Source organism: Callithrix jacchus, chromosome 12, assembly GCF_049354715.1.
Source record: "Callithrix jacchus isolate 240 chromosome 12, calJac240_pri, whole genome shotgun sequence".
In the NCBI taxonomy this organism is placed as follows: Eukaryota; Metazoa; Chordata; class Mammalia; order Primates; family Cebidae; genus Callithrix; species Callithrix jacchus.
In genome coordinates, this window is record NC_133513.1 from 104,519,381 (window position 1) to 104,542,797 (window position 23,417).

The following is a 23,417-nucleotide window of genomic DNA, read 5'->3' on the forward strand; positions in this document are numbered from 1 at the left end:
AGACAAGATTAGAGAAACATGAGTGAAAGAAATGAATAAAGCCTCCAAGAAATATGGGATTATGTGAAAAGCCCAAATCTACATTTGATCCATGTACCTGAAAATGAGGGGGAGAATGAATCCAAGCTGGAAAACACTCTTCAGGATATTATAAAGGAAAATTTCCCCCACCTAGCAAGGCAGGCCAACATTCAAATTCAGGAAATCCAGAGAATATCACAAAGATATTCCTTGAGAAGAGCAACCCCAACACACATAATCGTCAGATTCACCAGAGTTGAAATGAAGAAAAAATTGCTAAGGGCAGCCAGAGACAAAGGTCACGTTACCCACAAAGAGAAGTCCATCAGACTCACAGCAGATCTCTTGGCAGAAACCCTACAAGCCAGAAGAGAGTGGCGTGGGGGCCAATATTCAACATCCTTAAAGAAAAGAATTTTCAACCCAGAATTTCACATCCAGCCAAACTAAGCTTCATATGTGAAGCAGAAATTAAATCCTTTATGGAAAAGCAATTGCTGAGAGATTTTGTCACCACAAGGCTTGCCTTACAAGAGCTCCTGAAAGAAGCTCTAAACGTGGAAAGGACAACCACTACCATCCACTGCAAAAACATACCAAACTGTAAAGATCATCGACACTATGAAGAAACTGCATCAACTAATGGGCAAAACAACCAGCTAACATCAAAATGGCAGGATCAAATTCACACACAACAATATTAACCTTAAATGCAAATGGGATAAATGCCCCAATCAAAAGACACAGACTGGCACATTGGATATGGAATCAAGATCCATCAGTGTGCTGTTTTCAGGAGACCCATCTCACATGCAATGACACACATAGGCTCTAAATAAAGGGATGGAGGAAGATTTACCAAGCAAATGGAGAGCAAATAAAAGCAGGGGTTGCAATCCCAGTCTCTGATAAAACAGACTCTAAACCAACAAATATCACAAGAGACAAAGGCATTACATAATGGTAAAGGGATCAATGCAACAAGAAGAGTTAACCATACAACTAGATGGAAACTGAACAACCTGCTCCTAAATGACTACTGGATAACCAATGAAATAAAGGCAGAAATAAAGATGTTCTTTGAAATCAATGAGAACAAAGATACAACATACCAGAATCTCTGGGACACATTTAAAGCAGTTTCTAGAGGGAAATTTATAGCTCTAAATGCCCACAAGAGAAAGGCAGAAAGATCTAAAATCAACACCCCAATGTCATAATTATAAGAACTAGAGGAACAAGATCAAACAAATTCAAAAGTTAGCAGAAGACAAGAAATAAGTAAGAGCAGAACTGAAGGAGATAGAGACCAAAAAAAAAAAAAAAAAAAAACCCAAAAAATCAACAAATACAGGGGCTGTTTTTTTGAAAAGATCAACAAAATAGACCACTAGCCAGACTAATAAGAAAAGAGAGAAGAACCAATACATGCAATAAAAGATGATAGAGGGGATATCATCACTGATTGCATAGAAGTACATTAGAGTGAATCGGCAACCAACAGAATGGGAAAAAATTTTTGCAATCTACCCATCTGACAAAGGGCTAATATCCGGAATCTACAAAGAACTAAAACAGATTTACAAGAAGAAAACAAATAAGCCTATTAAAAAGTGGGCGAAGGATATGAACAGACACTTTACAAAAGAAGACATATATGAGGCCAACAAATATATGGAAAAAGTGCTCATCATCACTGGTCATTAGAGAAATGCAAATCAAAACTACATTGAGATACCATCTCATGCCAGTTAGAATGCGGATCATTAAAAAATCCTGAAACAGTAGATGCTGGAGAGGATGTGGAGAAATAGGAACACTTTTACACTGTTGGTGGGAGTGTAAATTAGTTCAACCATTGTGGAAGACAGTGTGGCCATTCCTCAAGGACCTAGAAATAGACATTCCATTTGACCCAGCAATCCCACTACTGGGTATATATCCAAAGGATTATAAATCATTCTATTATAAGAACGCATGCACACGAATGTTCATTGAGGCACTGTTTACAATAGCAAAGACTTGGAATCAACCCAAATGCCCATCAATGATAGACTGAACAGGGAAAATGTGGCACATATACACCACAGAATATTGTGCAGCCATAAAAAAACGATGAGTTCGTGTCCTTTGTTGGGACATGGATGAACCTGGAAACCATCATTCTCAGCAAACTGACACAAGAACAGAAAATCAAACACCACATGTTCTCACTCATAGGTGGGTGTTGAATGATGAGAACACATGGACACCAGGAGGAGAGCATCACACACTGGGGTTTGTTGGGGAGGAACTAGGGGAGGGACAGCAGGGGGTGGGGGATGGATAACATGGGGATTCACATGTACCCCAAAACCTAAAACAATAAAAAATATATATGAGAAATACAAACTACCATCAGAGAATATTACAAACACCTCTATGCAAATAAACCAATAAATCAAGAAGAATTGGATAAATTCATAGACATGTACACCCTCCCAAGCTTAAACCAGGAAGAAGTTGAATCCCTGAATTGACCAGTAACAAGGTCTAAAATTGAGGTAGCAATAATAACCTGCCAACCAAAAAAAGTCCAGGACCAGATGGGATTCACAGCTGAGTTCCACCAGTGGTACAAAGAGAAGTTGGTATCATTCCTTCTGAACCTATTCCAAACAATACAAAAAGAGGGAATCCTCCCTAACTCATTTTATGTGATCAACATCATCCTGATACCAAAACCTTGCAGAGACACAACTAAAAAAGGAAATTTCTGGCCAGTATCCATGATAAACATTGATGTGAAAATCCTCAGTAAAATACTGGCAAACTGAATCCAACAGCACATCAAAAAGCTTATTGATCACAATCAAGTCGGCTTCAAAGCTGGGATGCAAGTCTGGTTCAACGTCCACAAATCTGTAAATGTAATCCATCAATGGAATGTATCTCTAAATAACAAGAGCTATGTATGACAAACCTACAGCCAGTATCATACTGAATGGGCAAAAACTGGAAGTATTTCCTTTGAAAACTGGCACAGGACAAGGATGCCCCCTCCCACTACTCCTATTCAACACAGTATTGGAAATTCTGGCTAGGGCAATTAGGCAAGAAAAAGAAATAAAGCGTATTTAATTAGGAAAAGAGGGAGTCAAACTGTCTCTATTTGCAGATGACATGATTGTGTATTTAGAAGACCCCATCATTTCAGCCCAAAATCTCCTTAAGCTGATAAGCAACTTCAGCAAAGCCTCAGGATACAAAATCAATGTACAAAAATCACAAGCATTCCTATACACCAATAACAGACAAACAGAGAGTCAAATCATGAGTGAACTCCCATTCACAATTGCCACAAAGGGAATACAATATCTAGGAATACAACTAACAAGGGATGTGAAGGACCTCTTCAAGGAGAACTACAAACCACTGCTCAAGGAAATAAGAGAGGACACAAACAGATGGAAAAATATTCCATGCTCATGGTTAGGAAGAATCAATATCATGAAAATTGCCATACTGCCCAAGTTAATTTATAGATTCAATGCTATTGCCATCAAGGTACCATTGACTTTCTTCACAGAATTGGAAAAAACCACCTTAAACTTCATATGGAACCAAAAAAGAGCCCATATAGCCAAGACAATCCTAAGAAAAACAAAAAGCAAAACAAACAAACAAAAAACCACAAAAACACCAAAGCTGGAGGCCTCACGCTACCTGACTTCAAACTATACTATAAAGCTACAGTAATCAAAACAGCATGGTACAGGTAACCAAACAGAGATGTAGACCAATGGAACAGAACAGAGGCCTCATAAATAATGCCACACATCTACAACCATCTGATCTTTGACAAACCTGACAAAAACAAGCATTGGGGAAAGGATTCCCTATTTAATAAATGGTATTGGGAAAACTGGCTAGCCATATGCAGAAAGCTGAAACTGCATGCCTTCCTTACACCTTATACAAAAATTAACTCAAGATGGATTAAAAATTTAAACATAAGACATAACACCATAAAAACCCTAGAAGAAAACCTAGGTAATACCATTCAGGACATGGCATGGGCAAGGACTTCATGACTAAAACACCAAAAGCAGTGGCAACAAAATCCAAAAGGCAAAATTGACAAATGGCATCTAATTAAACTAAAGAGCTTCTGTACAGAAAAAGAAACTATCATTACAGTGAAATGGCAACTAACAGAATGGGAAAATTTTTTTTTGCAATCTACCCATCTGACAATAGGTTAATAACCAGAATCTAAAAAGAACTTAAACAAATTTACAAGAAAAAAACCAAACAACCCCATCAAAAAGTGGATGAAGGATATAAACAGACACTTCTCAAAAAAGAAATGTAGGCAGCCAACAAACATATGAAGAAAAGCTCATCATCACTTGTCATTAGAGAAATGCAGATCAAACCACATTGAAATAATATCTTCAGCCAGTTAGAAATGCTATCATTATAAAATCAAGAGACAACAGATGCTGGAGAGGATGTGGAGAAAGAGGAATGCTTTTACACTGTAGGTGGGAGTGCAAATTAGTTCAACCATTGTGGAAGACTGTGTGGCAATTCCTCAAGTATCTAGAAATAGAAATACCATTTGACCCAACAATCCCATTACTGGGTATATACCAAATGGATTAGAAATCATTCTATTATAAAGACAAATGCACATGTATGTTTATTGTGGCACTGTTCACAATAGGAAAGACTTGGAATCAACCCAAATGCCCATCAATGATAGATTGGTTAAAGAAAATGTGGCACATATACACAATGGAATAGTATGCAGCCATAAAAAAGGATGAGTTCATGTCCTTTGCAGGGACATGGATAAAGCTGGAAACCATCATTCTGAGCAAACTGACACAAGAACAGAAAACCAAACACCGCGATGTTCTCACTCATAAGTGGGTGCCGAACAATGAGAACACATGGACACAAGGAGGGGAACATCACATACTGGGGCCTGTTGGGGGTTGGGTGCTAGCATTAGGAGAAATACCTAATGTAGATGACGGGGTGATGGATGCAGCAAACCACTATGGCATGTGTATACCTATGTAACAAACCTGCACGTTCTGCACATGCACACCAGAACTTAAAGTGTAATCAGAAAAACAAAGAGAATAACAATATTCAAGCGATTGTCTCACAACTAACAAGAATATTATGTAAGACTGAAAAATGACTTAAAAATGGAAAATGCATTACAAACATTCATTACCTTTCTATTACAGGCTCTTACCTCTTCAAAGATTGAATTCTGCCCTTTTTATCACTTGTTCTGTGAAAAAGCCAATTGGGTTGGAAACCAGGATTCATCATGAGCGACATCCACTTTTATCCTTATTTCATTTCTTGTCTCTATGCCCTATAAAGAAAATCAATACATGGATCTTACAGAGCATTTGTTTTCTTTTTTCCTTCTTTCTCAATGAATTTCAACCAGAAACATCTGCTGTCAGATTAGCAGTGACTAAGCTTGATGTGACTTTCTCAGTTTAGGTATTTAGGATCATCAGCTCCTGCTTTTATCATCTTGCAGCCAGTTGGTCCAAAACAAAGGGGCAGAAAGAGGAGAATGTCAAATATCCCAACGGCCAAAGGAAGACAGTACACATGAGCTCAAACCTGCTCAGTCAAGAAATTGTAGGGTTAAGTAGTAAATAGCACCCTCAACAACCGTATGGTCATTTTCAGATGTGAGTCTATCCTGCCATGCTGAAACCTAGCAAACAGGAAATCTTGAAGGTCATCTCCAGTAGGCAGACACATGGCTTTACCCATAAGAAAATATTTTTATTTTCTTACTGCCACCTCAAATATACCACACTTTTGAAGACCCTGAGGTATTACATTTTCAATTTCTTTCTTTGGCACACCTTCTTCCTTTTCTACATCTGCTAACAAAAATTCTCACTCTTTATTCAGGTGAATCCATTGATGTTGGTTTCTCCCAGAGTCATTGCTGAGTTCTTTATGTCTTTACCCCTCAAATGATACACAAAGTCTGATATTTTCTAAATCGTACGCAGTGAGCAAGTCTAACTTTTGAAATAGAAAAGTTTATATTACAAAGTAATTGCATATATATACTTATAAATTATACACATGTACTTAAGTATATGACATTTAAATTTCTCTAAATTATTACTTAGAAAAGAGGCAGTTATTTCATATTTGAGTCCTTATGATGTCTCTCATGTTAAGACACCTGTCCTTCTCCCAGTCATTTTATTTTGAATAATAAAGGATTGCTTGGGGAAGACAGTGGATCTCAACCTTGGTTGCACAATGGGATCACCTAGAGAATTAAAAATATTCCACTGCCTGGCCGGCATCCCAGATCATTAAATCAAAATCTCTGGGAGTGTACCCAGGCATCCGTGTTTTGTTTTTAAATACACTCTAGGTGATTCCAATGTACGGCTAGAACTGGGAATAACTGTATTAACCTGAAACAACCTTAATCAATGCTAGATAATTTCATCTGACAGCAGTAGGAATTAAGCACAGCTTTAGTGAGTATTTCTGGGTGGAAAGACTTCACCATTACAAATGATGGATATCATTATTAAAAAAGTTAAAAGTCATTTTAAAATAAATACAAAGTCACTATAAGCTGCAGGAGTCTCAAATATATATAGGATAAATGAGAAACATATTCTTATGCTAGTGAGTTCTAGTGGCATAGGATAAAATTTCCAGTGACAGAACTATGCCTGAAATCAAAAGGTGCTATCATTGAAACAACTTAGTCAGCCGTGAATATGGTGTATAAGAAAACTTTGTCAGATGATTCAAAAAGGGAGCCTAGTGATGATTAAGACACTGACGTCAAAGTTGCATATGAAAAGTTTGAATAAACTTGTTCTGTAAAATTTGAGTGTAGAAAAAGTAATATTTCCAGATCAATGTATTAGAGAACATTTACTTTAAATGTATGTTATAGTTAAATTAAGAAATAAGTTATTGATCATTTAAACCATGTCTCTAAGTATTTATAAATCAAAATTGAACACAAACAATGTCAATGGGAAAATATCTTGTATTTGGTCGCATTTATTTTTCTTCTTTCACTTGTTAAAATTAAGCTCTTTAAGGACAGAGGCTATGTCTTATTGACTTGTTATTTTAAAACATAAACACAGATTCAGGTTTTGTGGGATCAGAAGCATGCACAATTTGGGAAGCCTATTTTATAGAGAATACAAAATGACTATAAGACATTATTAGGATCCCTCCCAAAGCCATGGAGTGCAGGACTCTGAGGCTTAAGCCTCACGAGATTCATGGGAAATTCACTTCCACATGCACTCTAGTGCCTAGCACCAGTGACTGGATAAGACACTCATATATCTTAAGTTGCATTGCTTTCCTTAAACACATAGCCTGCAAAATCTTAAAATGATTTGGAGCATCCTTGGTTGATCTCCATTTTCTAAGAAAGCAAAGACAATTTTCTGCTTTGAGGAGAGTGGTCAGTTGACAGAATGCAGGTAGAGCATAAGAAGGCGAAGATGTGTTCAGTGTAACTACTGAAAATTGAGCTAGGGCAAATGAAAACCCCACATCTGAGGGACAGATGTGGCAAATCAGGTTTGGGCCAGGGAGCTCCTGAAATGAAGGTGGGAAGGTATAAAGCATCCGGCGGTACAAAAATAGTGTTGTCTAGCAAAGATTTTTCCTGTCTGGAGATTCCTATTTCCTGTAGAGTGAAAAGGACCTAATCAAAAACAGTTTCAGACTCTTACTGTTTGGACCACTGACTTCCATGTGCGCTCCTTACAGGCAGGGGCATCATCTCATTCAGCTTGGTGTCCCTAGCACGTCTCTCACTGCCTAGCTGTCATCAAAATGCTTACTGAATTTGTATAGAAACTTTAGTCAGCGACGATGGCATCAGTATGGATAATCAGCTTCCGCATTTCAACAGGGCACATGAAATTAATAGTTTGGCATTCATTTCCTTATTCTCTGTTCAACCCAGAATTCCACTGATGAGGATGTTGTGGTAGGGAGACAGCCTGTGACTGAGGTACCTAGGTGAAAGTTTCACCAGATTCTAAACTCAGAGATATTCAGTCCTCCTATATTTTGGGGGAAGAATTGGCTGAAACTTCAAGAAAATTCTTTCATTTGACAATTTGGCACTTGGAGTCTCCTGGGTTTTGGGTAGAGCTTGAAATTTCTGAATAAACTGGAAGCCTATAAAAAGGAAAATGTACCATTCTTTTATACTTATTAGAAGTTCATGGAAAGTTAGTACCTGAAGCCACTTAAAAGTGATTAAGGAATCACTTTGAAGATGAAAGCAACTGAAATGATGAGCTGCTGCAGACCCATGCAGTACTGGAAAAAGTAAATGGGGCAGCTGAGAAGCAGCGGACCTGGAAGAAAGAAAGATCAAAACACACTGTGTGGAGAGCAGCAGGCAACACTGATGACATCAGATTCTTAGAGCCCTCTTGACATTTCCCAGTGGTTCTGAAGCCAATACATAGCATCCTCTTGGAAGCGAGCCCTTTGAGAACATCAGCATGAAAAGAACACAAGAACCTATGCTGAGGACACAGAAAGGTTTTTAGGGAGAGCCAGGACACAGCACTTAAATCCCAAGATGGCCATGCGGTGCATGCAGAGAGAGCAATGGCAGCTTAGGTCAGGGGTGGCACGTGGCACATGGGATGAGATTTGGGCTCTATTTCAGTCCCATGTGCTATGAAGTCTTAGAATGATTTCTTTTTAAATAACTCTCTAGCAAGAACTGTTTTGGGAGGAACGTCCATGGGCTCCTTCTTGGAGATGAAGTCAAAAAAAAAAAAAGGAAGAAAAAGTCAAGCCCTAGAAAATTCACATATATCTAACTCATCTGATCAACTGGGGAACCACTGATCAATTCTTTAATCTCGCTTCCACAGAACTTCAGTGACAGTGTCAGCTGCCTCAAAACCCTCAGCGACACTTCCTTGAACACAGACTTTATTCTGCGTTCAACTTTCACTTGACACATTTCAGGCCTGATGATTTTAAATGAGGGAGAAAAAAAACGTGTTGTTAAATATTACTGCAAAATTTTACTTTGCTTAATGGCCAATAAAATAACACAATGTGTTCAGGTGGCCCAACCTTCCGGTTTGACCATCTGGCCTGATGAAAATGCCCAATTTCTCTTATCTTTTGCTGGCTTTCCCTCTGTTGCCTACCGAGGAGTACTTGGTTCTCAGTGTAACTGGCTCCTGCCTGAACCCTTCTTAAAGGACATATCCTGACACAGATCTAACAATACTTTGGGAGTTCAAAAAACAACAACCCACCACAGAAGAATCTCCAGTCAGTCAAGAGTGTCAGCTTTCCTCTTATAGCTTGAAAAGACACCTTAAGAACATTGGTATTTCTAATTCAAACAAAATGCTCAGAGGAAATAGCCACTCATTCCTTCTACAACATTCTGAATTTAGCATTTAGAAAGGAGCATGGACCTTTCAAGAAAGAGAGGCCTGAACCATTAACAAGGAAAAATACTATTAAAAATCAAGAAAAGGTTACAGAATTGGTAAGTCTGGCCTGCTTAGACTGGTGGAATCTTAGAATTTCCACAGGAGGCTGACAACTGAAAAGACAATGAGTCACACTAGATAGAACATTTATAGACCATCTTGCCCCACAGGACGAGGCAAACAAATATAGAAATATAGTCACTTTGTGAGTTCAAGCCAAAAATTCTTCCCAATTTTTCCTTTTTTTCCCTTATGATAAAAACACTTTTCCCATTTAATTTTATGATGTTTTAGAGTTTATACAAAAACAGTCTGAAGAAGTAGATAGCATATGCATAACAATGTTTAATCTTCACTTGGCTATGGTAATCTCAGTAATTGTTACAAAACTTTTTCAGGCATTGAATAACAAGCAGGGAAGACCACAATAGCTAAGACCAGGAAACTCACAAGGAGAGCCCCAAGATCACCCAGCTTTCTGCATGGATACAATTTTCTGACGCCAACCTAGGTAGCTAGAGTCCAGGCAGAGTGCAAGTGTCCCACCGAGAAAAAGAGGCAGACGACAGAATTCAGGGCAGCCAAGAGAGCCAGATTCTATATGGTAAGACACCAGAGGAGAAAGCTGAACACGGGGGTGTATGAGAGTTCCTTGGTATTGTTGGTTGAGGGCTAGGCTTTGCGGATTACTTGGAAAAGCATATGAGAAAGTGGCTGTTAATAGTATTGAGAATGCAAAAGAGTTTTAGATACAAATCAGTGCTGAGGGACATTCATGGTCCGGTCCAGTCCAGCTAAAGTGGAGAGAGCTCATTAACATTTCAGCATCTAGTTAAGACATCAGAAAGGACTTAAAAACACCACACTTTTAGAGAACAGTGTATTCTCCACCCAAACAGAGTCTAAAATAAAAAAACTAAAGCAAAATTAACAGAGCATCAGGAACGTTTGAGATAATATTGGGAACGCTATTAAACATGTAATTACAGGATCAGAAGGAGAAAAGAGCAAGAAAGCAGCAGAAAAAAATATCTGGAAATTAATGGCCAAATATTTTCTATATTTGATGATAAATAGTTATAGATGCAAGTTCTTCATGAATCCACAAGAGGATAGATACAAAGAAATCCATGCCTAGGCAAATCAGACTCAAACAGCTGAAATTCAAAATTAAATGATCAAAGTATCTTAAAAGTGGACAAAACACAGTACATATAGGAAAACTAAGGACAATAGTTTCCATTGAAACTAAGGAGAAATATGAGAAAATATCCTTTGTAAACATAAAAATGAAAGCTGAAAAATTCATTACCATAAGACCTAAATTATAACAAAGGCTAAATGTTACTCTTCAGGCTGAAAGGCTCTGATACCAGATGGAAATGTGGCTATGTGGGAAGGAAAAAACAACACTGGAAGTGGTAAATAATTAAATATATGACAGTTTTTTCCTCATATTGTTCTCAAAAGACATCTGACTTTTTAAGGAAAAATTATAACACTGTAATTTGATACAATGTATTTATAAATAAATGACAAAAATAGTACAAATGATGTGGGGTTGGGTAAATATAATTGCATTATTTTGCAGTGTGAAATGGGAATTGAGAAGAAGAAAATGAAAACTATCAGGTTCAAAGTATGAAGAGGTAAGGTATCAATTTCAAAATAAGCATTGGTGTATCAAGCTTGTATATTTTTAACCCAAAAGTATTCAATAAAGACAATATCATAACTAAAAATAGAGGCCATTAAATGGTTCATTAAAATATTTGATTAAGAAAAAAAGGGCAGAAAAGAGCTAAAACAAAAACATTGGACAATTACAAAACAAATAGCAAAGTAGTAAACTTCAACAGAACCATATCAATGTAATGTAAATGTACTAAAGATTCTAATTAAAATGCAGAGATTGAAAGGCTAAGTTGAAAAGCAAATTTCAACTATATGCTGTACATTAGAAACATATTTTAAATAAACAAACAAGTTGAAATATTAAAAATAAAGCCATACCTGGCCAAAAGCAAACATAAGGAAGTATGGCTATATTACAATCTAAATAAATAACCATAAACACAATAAATATTGCAAGATAATGTTGGATATTTCATAACAATATAAGGTACAATTCATGAGGAAGACATAATTAAAAAATATATATGCAAATAATAACAAAGCAGCAAAATTCACAAAGTTGAAAATCAATGGAAACATGCACCAGTGCATCATTACAGTTGGAGATTTTAACATACTTCTCTTAGAAGTGTTACTATACTTGATATAACTAGTATGGTAAAAAATTATTGAAAAAGGTATAAAAATAAACTTGATTAATACTATAAACCAACTTGACCCACCTGAGAGATTTATAGAACACTATACTCAACAACTGTAGAAAATACATTATTTACAAATGCACATGGAATGTGCACAATTTTATTTGACAAAACAGTAAGCCTCAGTGATTTTGAAAAGATAGAAATCTTACAAAATATGTCTCTGATATCACAAGAATTAAATTAGTAATTTATAACAGTACAGTATCTAGAAAAATCCCTAAATATTTGTAAATGAAACAACCCACTTCAAAATGACCTTGGTGAAGAAGTTGAAAGAGAAAGCAGAAAATAACTGTAGTTGGCCGGGTGTGGTGGCTCACAGGTGTAATCCCAGCACTTTGGGAGGCCCAGGCAAGTGGATCAGTTGAGGTCAAGAGTTCAAGACCAGCCTGGCCAACATGGTGAAACCTCATCTCTACTAAAAAAAAAAAAAAAAAAATTAACTGGGTGCGGTGGTGGGGGCCTGTAATCCCAGCTACTTAGGAGGCTGAGGCAGGAGAATTGCTTGAACCTGGAAGGCAGAGGTTGCAATCAGCCGAGATTATGCCATTGCACTCCAGCCTGGGTGATACAGTAAGACTCCATCTCAATAAAAAAACAACAACAAAGGCCGGGCGCGGTGGCTCAAGCCTGTAATCCCAGCACTTTGGGAGGCCGAGGCGGGTGGATCACGAGCTCAAGAGATCGAGACCATCCTGGTCAACATGGTGAAACCCCGTCTCTACTAAAAATACAAAAATAAATTAGCTGGGCACAGTGGCGCGTGCCTGTAATCCCAGCTACTCAGGAGGCTGAGGCAGGAGAATTATCTGAACCCAGGAGGCGGAGGTTGCAGTGAGCCGAGATCGCGCCATTGCACTCCAGCCTGGGTAACGAGAGCGAAACTCCGTCTCAAAAAAAAAAAAACAACAACAAAAAACCAAACCTGTCATCAATAATAGTTTCATATTTTAAAATAACTTAGAGTGTAATTGAATTATTTGTAACTCAAATGATAAATGCTTCAGAGGATGGATTTAAAAAATGAAAGAAAACATTTTAAATTGAATAGTAATGAAAATATATTAAAAGGTCAAAACCAACTTTATTTAGGTCATCTGTGGAAAACATACAGCTACCACTTACAGAAATGGTAAAATACTGAATGTCTTCTCTTAAAGCTTAGAAATAAGGCAAGGATGTTCACTTCTATTCAACATTGTACTAGCGATTCTAGCAAGTTGAATAGTCAAGGAAAAAGTACAAAAGATTAGAAAGAAAGAAAAAACCTTTTGGGGGATATAAATGTCTATTTATAAAATCCTAAAGAATCTTATAAAAATAGTATGTAAATGAATGAGTAAATGTAGGAAAGTCACAGGATTCAAAGTCAAAATACAAAACCCAACTTCATTTCTACAAATATGGACAATAAATAATTAGAAAATAAAATTTAAGGCTATGCGAGGTGGCTCATACCTCTAATCCCAGCACTTTGGGAGGCTGAGGCAGGTGGATCACGAGGTTAGGAGTTCAAGACCAGCCTGGCCAACATGGTGAAACCCCATCTTTACTAAAATTACAAAAATTAGCTGGGTGTGGTGGCACGTGTCTGTAATCCCAGCTACTCAGGAGGCTGAGGCAGGTGGATCACGAGGTTAGGAGTTCAGGACCAGCCTGGCCAACATGGTGAAACCCCATCTTTACTAAAATTACAAAAATTAGCTGGGTGTGGTGGCACGTGTCTGTAATCCCAGCTACTCGGGAGGCTGAGGCAGGAGAATCACTTGAACCTGGGAGGCAGAGGTTGCAGTGTGCTGAGATCGCGCCGCTGCACTCCAGCCTGGGTAACACGGCAAGACTCCATCTCAAAAAAGTAAAATAAATTAAATAAATAAAAATTTAAAAATTATATTTACAATACCATAAAACTGAACTATGTACAAAAATTCCACATTCAAAAAGTGCACAACATTGCTGAGAGAAACTGAAGAAGATTTAAATAATGAAGAAAAGGCCGGGCACGGTGGCTCACACCTGTAACCCAGCACTTTGGGAGGCCGAGGCGGGTGGACCACGAGGTCAAGAGATCGAGACCATCCTGGTCAACATGGTGAAACCCCGTCTCTACTAAAAATACAAAAAGTTAGCTGGACTTGGTGGCGCATGCCTGTAATCCCAGCTACTCAGGAGGCTGAGGCAGGAGAATTTCTTGAACCCAGGAGGCGGAGGTCGCGGTGAGCCAAGATCGCGCCATTGCACTCCAGCCTGGGTAACAAGAGTGAAACTCCGTCTCAAAAATAAATAAATACATAAATAAATAATGAAGAAGTATATCATATTCATGCATTGGATGATACAATACTGTTAAGTGTCACGTCTTCACAAATTGATGTATAGAGTCAACAAAATCACATTCATAATTCTATCACTCTCTTTAAAAAAAATTGACAAGTTGATTCTAAAAATTATTTAGCAACACAAAACAGATCTAGAGTAGCCAAAATGATTTTGAGAAAAAAAAAGTTGGAGTGCACACATTTCCTGATTTCAAGACTGTGTGCTGTAGATACAAATCTACAGAAATCAAGGCAGCGTGATTCTGGGTAAATATACACATTTAGATGAGTGGAACATAATGGAGATTCCAGAAATATACCACACATATGGTCAATTGATTTTCAACAAAGGCACTAACATAATTCTATATAGAAATAAAAATGTTTTATTCCTATTGGGGGAAAAATAAATTTCAACCACCCCCTCACACTTTACAAAGAGATAATCCAAAATAGAACATGAATGTAAATATAGAAAACTAAACAACAAAATAAATGAAGTTCGAAAAAAATCATGATGAGTCAAGAAAGATACAGGAGAGTACATATATTACTTTATAGAAAGTGAATAAAAGGCAAAATAACAGGTAAAACAGTGGTGACATAACTCAGAACAGGAGTTTCCTATGGGAGTGGATATGACTAGAGAGGAACCCCAAGGAACTTTCTGAAACAATGGAAATGTTTTATATCCTAATTGTGGTGGTGGTTGCATAGATTTACATATTTGTCAAAGCTCATTGAATTGCATATTTCAAATGTGAGCTTTTTAGTGTTTGTAAAGTATACCTCAATAAAGTTGATTTTTAAAAAGCTGATTTAGAAAGTTCCCTGTTAGGCTGGGCACATTGGCTCATGCTTGTAATCCCGGCAGTTTGGGAGGCTAAGGTGGGAGGATTACCTGAGGTCAGGAGTTTGAGACCAGCCTGGCCAACATGAAGAACCTTGTCTCTACTAAAACTACAAAAGTAGCTGAGTGTGGTAGCGCATGTCTGTGATCCTAGCTACTTGGGAGGCTGAGGCAGGAGAATCGATTGAACCTGGGAGGTGGAGGCTGCAGTGAGCTGAGATCACACCATTGCATTCTGGCCTGAGCAACAAGAGCAAAACTCTGTCTCAAAAAAAAAAAAAGAAAAAAAAATTCCCTATTGAATAAAGTATATCTTCCTTCCACAGATTTTTTTTTTTTTTTTTGAGGCTTCTGAGTCCATCCTGCATTGAAACCAGAATTTATAAGAGCAATGAGCTTAACTCTCTGTACGGTATAGTTTCCTGACACACTGTCAATGACTATTTAACATGACAGCTAGAGAGAGAGAGATTTCCCTTCATAATGGCTTCTTTTATTATTATTTTCTTTTATAATGTTAGAAAAATGGAACATGATATAGAAACCAGTGGCACTGGATTTGCTATGAATTATTGATAAACATTTACATTGTTAAGCTGTGAAATGCAGTTCAATATTTTTATTAGATGTTTTCCATAGCTCCTTTTTGATGGAAATACAAAGGAGAGGGAATTATGGTTGAGAAAGCTCAATAAAAATGTAATCATAGTATATAATTGCCCCATAGTAATAATATGTCCACAACAATATATCAGCTGGCCATTCTAAGCTGGGTTGAAATTCTGAGAAGCTGTGGAAGCAAAATGCATTCCAATGGTGAAGAGATGTATAACCATGAGAAGGTAGGCTGGGGGCTGCTTGAGGGAATTACTGATTCCTGATAATGCCAATATCACCCCTTTTCTTCATTGACTTTAACTTTACTGCTTACATATTGTTTACAAATGATTACAATTAAGTTGGATATGGGATCATGGTGGCTGGAATTGTACTATGTTCAGTGGTTGGCTCTTTGCACCTGAATGTCAATTCAATTCCCACTGACTTAGGGAGAAGTGGATTTAGTCACAAACCCATCATCTTGGGTACAGACAATGGCAAATGACAGTAACAAATAGCCAATAAAAAGTTCAGTTCAAAAGGTTTCCATTAGTAGAAGAAGTGGGAGGAAAAGGATGGGCTGCTTTTTGTTTATTTGAACTGTGCCCAGTTCTCTAAGTACAAGGCAACACAGAGTTCCATAATTATAAATGACTGATGGTGGCTGAATCTTCAAAAACCGCATATTCAGGTTGGCTTCAGTAAGGGGGAAGGTCAGATGATTATCTTGGAAATTATTTGGCTCATCTCAGACTCTGAAGCCTGAAAAGCAGGCCTGGATTGCTTTAGGAGAGTGGCTTGCAGCTGAGATTTTTCTGGCAAGAAAAATTGTAGTTTTGACTAAATTGCTCGGATGAAAGAAGATGGAAGCTTTCAGAGTTCGTAATGAATAATTCTTCAAAGGCACATGCTTGCCCCTCAGTGGGGCGTAAACAGTTTCATAACTGTTTCTTGGTTAATTTTGAGTGGGATCAGGGTTGATGTGTGGGCACGGGAAATGGGGTGGGAATATGACCTGGACTTTGTCTTGGAGCTCATTTCTCTGAAGTCATGTTTTTTGGATTAGATTCTGAGGAATATATTATGACTCTCAGAATATATGTGTTCTGAAAGAAAGGATATCATGGCGAATAAATATGAGAAATGCAACATATGCTTCTCCCTTTTGGCATCTCATAAAATAAATTGGCACCACAACACTCTTTCAGAAATCCTGCTGTAAAGAAATCTGTTCCCTTACCTCTTGCCACTGTTCTTGAAGGCCTTGATATCTGCAGTGATCTTTCATGTAACTCCCGGACTTATTTACTTGACCTCTTCATGGCTAATTATCTTTTTCTCTACCCCACCTCCTTTTCCCATGTTCAAACTTTTGAACTCCCAGTGTCAACCATGTCACCGTCTTACTACCACCTGCGACTTTTCCAGCTCACCTACCTCATAATACGTGCTCCAAATATTGCAAATGAGCCTGTGTTGTTAGTGGGTAAATGTGGGCTTCAGCCCTGGACTGCCATGCTTCAAATCCCAGCATTAAACAGCTATGGGACTGTGTACAAGTGCCTTAACTTCTGTGTCCTTTGGTTCATTCCCCTTTAAGACATAATAATAACTATCTCTAAGGCTTGTTATGGCAATTTAATAAGTTAATACATATGAAATGTTCCAGACAGTACCAAGCACATGGCATTTGCTCATCAATGTGGAGGCCTCATTGAGCTCTCAAACTTGAGCTAACTTCTCACTCTCCATTACCTCCCTCCTGCATGTCTCTTTCCACCTAGGCTGGCATAACTTCCATCATATGTTCCTTCCAGGCATCTTAGCTCCCTCATTCTATTACTCCCCACATATATATGTATGTAGTAAAGCTCCCAACAGATTAGAGACAATTACTGATTTTTTTATGCCTTCACCTGAACAAACATGCTGCTGGAGAGAACCACTAAGAGTCCCGACTCTTCTCAATTGCAGATCCTCACCCAGCATCTCTAATGGAGCCTTATTACCACTTGGAAATCCAACAACACTTTCCCACTTTTCAACTAATGATCTATTTCACACATCATTCTTCCTCTTCCCATTTTCCATGCCACTGTGGACTGTTCCTCAGCTGAGGATCGTTCCTAACTGACCTAGAGAAACTGTATGATTGTATCCGCTACCAAATCCACCTCTCTGGGTTTGCATCACCTGCCTCTGTGCTCATCTCTGTTTTCTGTTCCCAAAGATCGGAGGCCAGCATCTGCACTTGGGCTTCATCAGGCCCCCTCTGGGTCCCCTGGTAACCTGAAGACATACCTATTTCCTATCTTTCCTGTATCATCAATGTCTCCCTCTCTCTTATCATTGTTATCATGGAAATGATCTAGTGTTTATTCTTTAATGACAATGAAAAAGCTTTCTTTGAGCTATGTTCCCCTCTAGCTACTATCCCATTTCTCTGCTCCCCTTCACTGTACACCTGTTATGTAACTTTCATAATGAAAAAATTTGAAACCTGCACAAAAATAGAATTGTATAATGAGGCCCCATATCCTCATCATATAGACCATGTTAACTTTAGGTCATATTTTCTTTATTACTTTTTCAGTATTTGCTGTAGCATTTTAAAGCGAACATCAGACCTAATGACATTTTACTCCTATTTCAGTTTCTTTCTTAAAAATTACTGCATTTTCTCGAATAATCGTAACATTATCACATCTAATGCAATTAACAGAAATTCCTTAGTGTCTTCTAATATCCAGCTTAGCTTCACATTTCCTCAATTATCCTCAAAATGTCTTTTTATGTTGGTGGTTGAACCACAAGCCAAATAAGGTTGAAATACTGCATTTCATTGTATCTCTTAAATCTCCTTTAATCTAGAACATATTTTTTTCTATGCCATGGACTCGTTAAAGATATAGTTTACTTGTTTGCTTTTAAAATGCCCCACATAGTGTAATCCCTAGCAGAGCTCCACGCCCTCATCTGCTCTTCTCCCTTTGCTGGGTTTCCTGCTCACACACCCCCATGAAGAAAACTCCGTCCTGCCTGCATTAACGCAGCCAATGGGCATGTCTGTTTTCTTGCTGAACTCGATCTCTCAGCCATCATTTGACAAGTCACCACTCTGCTTCTTGAAACCCTCTCTTCTCTTGGTTTCTGAGATCCATTCTCTCCCATATTTCCTCCCACCACAAAGGTAGCTCCTCCTCAGTCCTTTTCTGCCCTTTCTTACCATGACTGACCCCTACATACTGGCCTGTCTGAGGGCTTTCCCTTTTCTCTCTGCCTTCTCTGCTGAGCTCGTCTCATCCAGGCCCATGACTAAATACCACCTATCTATCCATAGTTAACTCCAAAATCTAGTTCCCTAGCCCAGATTTCTTCCAAAATTCTCAAGTAGAATTTCTAATCTCTTACCTGAATTTCTGTTTAAATATCGAATGGGCATATCAATTTTAAGTTATTGAAAGCAAACACAGGTTGAGCACGGTGGCTCATGCCTGTAATCACAACACTTTGGGAGGAAGAGGTGGGCAGATCACTTGAGCTCACACGTTGACGACCAGCCTTGATAACATGGCAAAAATGCATCTCTACAAAAATTAACTGGACGTGATGGTACACGCCTGTAGTTCCAGCTACTTGGGAGGCTGAGCTGGGAAAATTGCTTGAACCCAGGGGACAGAGGTTGCGGTGAGCCAACATCGCACCACTGCATTCTCCTCCCTTTAACACCTCCACAGACGCCACCCCAGCTCAAGATACCATTATCCCTCTCTAGACTTCTGCACCCCTAACTGGGCTTCCTGGTTCTACCTTTGCCCCTTTTGACTTCATTTTTCCCACGGCAGCCAGGGTGATCATTTTGAGAATGTAAACGAGAACATCTGAGTTCTTTGTTTAAAACACCCAATGACTCCTCCACCAAACCCATAATAAATCCATATTTCTTCCTCTGACCACCTCTGTGTCCTGGTGTCCTATCCTTCTCCTCTCGTTTCTCCCTAGTCACAGTGAGCAGGAATCAGAATGTTGCAGATGAAGAACAATTAGCTTCGCTGGCAAGGCTGATGAGAACCTTGTAAGCCCATTACAATACCTCACCCACGCCATTTCTGATATAAACTCCTTAAACCAACAGACATGCCCATTTTGGCACAGGCACAGATGGTGACCTTCAGGCCTTCCCAGTAACATCGGTTTCTTCCTGCATTGCTATCCTCTCTTAAAAATGTGACCTTAAATATTAACAAAAACAACGATCTTGTTATTCTCTCTTGGCATCCAATTCTGTTCTTCTTTACCAAGCTTTCCACAGTTTATAATTACATAGTCAATGCATGTGTTTCTGTGTGCATATGCGCATTGCATGTCTTTTCCATTAGTCTGTAAGCTCTAGGAGGAAAGCCTTCATGTGGCGTTTGAAGACCTCTCTATATGCAGTATGTAGCACAGTGCCTGATATATAAATATTTGCTGAATGAATACATGCAAAATGTAGTCCCAAGTGACTCAATTAGTATCTGTGCTCTCACTGGGAATCTTGCACACACTTGTACATTCAGTAGAGGGAGACGAAGAAGACAAAGGGATGCTATGTGTGTGGGACAAAGAAGGGTCACTGAAGAGCATTTTAGAGAAAAAATTGAGAAGAACAGCCCCTGCTCTTCTGCCTTCCCTAAGAACAAAATCTGATGTTCCACAGGTGACTAGGATAAGTCTCTATTCCTAATAGTCATAAATGGCTAAGTGCCAAGAGTTTTTCCTTTTGTTGTTGTTTAAATAGAACTCAGGTGCACACAATTAGATTAATTATAATCTGTGACTCCTGACACGCTTTCATCATTGGTTAATGTCTGCCCTACTTTCTTTTATTATTTAACTTAAAAAATTTTTAATAAGCATGCACAAATCTACCACCAAAAATAAAAGCTGGGATCTCTCAATAACCTACATCTAACCACACAGTATTTCCTACCAGCAAATCTCCTGCTTTCTTCAATCCAAATTTTATGCACGTCATCCTTTTCCCTTCCTTTTCTTTTTCTTTTTTTTTTTTTAAGATGGAGTTTTCGCTTGTTACCCAGGCTGGAGTGCAATGGCGTGATCTTGGCTCACCGCAACCTCCGCCTCCTGGGTTCAGGCAATTCTCCTGCCTCAGCCTCCTGAGTAGCTGGGATTACAGGCACGCGCCACCATGCCCAGCTAATTTTTTGTATTTTTAGTAGAGACGGGGTTTCACCATGTTGACCAGGATGGTCTTGATCTTTTGACCTCTGATCCATCCGCCTCGGCCTCCCAAAGTGCTGGGATTACAGGCTTGAGCCACCGCGCCTGGCCTTCCCTTCCTTTTCATGCTGTCCTATTGAATATTTATGTATGCTTAAACACAAATTATCTTTTATTTAGATTGTTTTTAAGTTTATATAAAGAATGTCATGCTGTACATAATCTTTTCAGAGTTATTTTTTGTTGATATTATATTCCTATGATTCATTCAGACCGCTGCATGCAACTGTAACTCAATTATTTTCACTTCTGTATTATATTTCATTGTGTGACTATTGGACATTTATTCATGCACTCTCCCATGGAAGAGCATTTGGGCCAATAATATTACCCTCACACAGCTACAACTTTGAGGTTGTCTGTGACCTCTGGAATTCAGCTAAGCCCAATGTCTTCTGTGTGTTCATGTAGTGATAAATGTACTAGGAACATGGGAGATGCCAAGATGCATCAGACAGGTGTCTGTCCTTGGCAGATTCACTGTTTGGAGACAGTGGCACAGATACAACTACAACCACAGAGGGCAGAATTTGCTAAATGCCATCAATGCGCTATGCAGCGGAGTAGAACAGGGGAGGATAGAAGGGATTCCACCTAAATTTCTAAAAGGTATGAATGTTGGATTATGATGTAGCCATGTCACTTTCATAGCCTTTGAGTACTCAAAAATTGGAGGGGCATTGAAGACAGAAAATATTTCAAGTGGGGAGAACATGAGAAGTTCAAAGGTAAAAGAAGATACAGAGAATTTGGAAGATTGCGATGTCTTGAAGTGGATGAAGCCCTAGTTACCTGACACAGAAGGGGTACATTTTTTGAAAAGCTAAAAAGGGAGGAAGGGAGGTAGATATCCTGGCTCTGGAAGCTTTGAAGGCTGGGAGGAGAACTTAAGCGTTTATTCCATCTGCACTCGAAAGTCACTGGGAAGACAATGTCAACAATTTTGGTGGCTCTGAAGGTGAGTGGGTGGGTTTTGATGGGCTTGGATCATTTGCAGGCACACTGAGAAGGGTGCATCTGATAGTCTGGGAGATCCTACAGACACCCTTTTGCCTTCAGTTTCTTTACCCAACAGCTTCCTTGATGTTCTCTGCAGGATTTGCCGGCCTGCCTCTTACAGTTAAAAGGTCAGAGACACTGTCTCTGAAGACAGTCTTTGAAGATGGAGACACTGATTTCTGAATATTCTCTGTTGGGTCTAACACAAGGTTTTTGCTCTAAAAATATTGCCTGTCTTAGCACTTTTCTTATGATTTTTTCTTTCTAAAAGGAAGTGCGAAGGAGGAAGGAGAATTTTCTTTTTTGTATAAAGATTTCTCTTCAGGAAGAAGATGACTTCAACATGCATGCCACATTTTGATGAACAAGGAAAAATAATGAGTAAGAGGACAAAACAATAAGTAATAAAAATCAGAAGAGGTTTAACCTCTTATTGCTTGACATACAGATACATGCACACTCACATTGGAACACCCAGTGCGGTTAGAAAGGGAGATGCTGCCAACTTGTTTTATTTGAGAGACATTCGTTTATCATGAGAGAATAAAGATGTAATTCCTTTTCTCGAAGTGGCTTTACATGAATCATTTGGAATCATTTTGAAACAAACTATATCCCATTTGTTCTACTATGGGGTTAGACGCACTTCACTTTCAGAAATCTCTGTTTTGGCTTTTGACGGGAAAAGTCCTCAGATTAAACCTCTATTAACAACCTCCCATGATGTACGCTTCATCATGAGAGTTAACTTCCCAGTTGTTAATAGAGGTTTAATCTGAGGACTTTGCCCCAATTATATAGATTTGAACTCTAATGTGTTTGCTTCTGCTTTTGTACATGAGCATGTGTCTTTCCGACAAAGTGGCATAGGAGGAGAAGAAACACTCAAAGGCTCAAATAGGTGACTGAGCCAGAAAAACTGTATTGAAATTAGGTCATTAAGTCACAGTGACACCGTAGTGGCCCAGAAGCAGCAATTTGTAAATTAATACTTAGCTGAGCTGAGCTGGGCTAAAAGCTATGGTGTGATTTGATCTGAAGAAGAGAAATTAAATAGTGCGGAGAGCTCCAGAAAGAGGTAGACTCTACAGAGCTCCAAATCCTCCTGTGGGCAGGCGCAGGGCCTGCCACATTTCTCAAAGGCCTTTGCTGGATATTGACTGGTTCCTTTGGCTTAAATCATGGGAGTATTTCAAGGTAAAAGGCCATGCAGTGTCCAAGAGAATGAGAAGAGCAGAAGGACTTAGCAGTTAAAAGCACAGGATTCGAAGACACCCATGTCTGGGTTTGCTGCTGACTGTGAATGACCCTCTTACCCCAGTCTCCTCTTCTCCAAGAAAGGGATAAGCAGTCCAACTCATATTTCTTAATTCTTATCAAGTGACTATTTATTATTATTTGCTCCCTGTAAATATGAGTTCCACAAAGATGGGGAGCTGGGGTATTTTATGCACTGCTGCATTGCCAGTGCCCAGGACAACTGAATGCTGACTATAGTTAG

At 38.7% G+C, this 23,417-nt stretch overlaps 1 long non-coding RNA gene across 7 annotated transcripts in view; it reads right to left on the bottom strand.

Moving 5' to 3' along the window:
- Window positions 1-23,417, bottom strand: part of LOC118146391 (uncharacterized) — a 177,930-nt gene that overhangs the window by 15,907 nt on the left and 138,606 nt on the right. For all 7 annotated transcript variants that reach the window (XR_008475654.2, XR_008475659.2, XR_008475658.2 and 4 more), the window contains one exon: window positions 5,273-5,398. This is a non-coding gene — a long non-coding RNA (uncharacterized LOC118146391). The remainder of the gene's footprint in view (window positions 1-5,272; window positions 5,399-23,417) is intronic.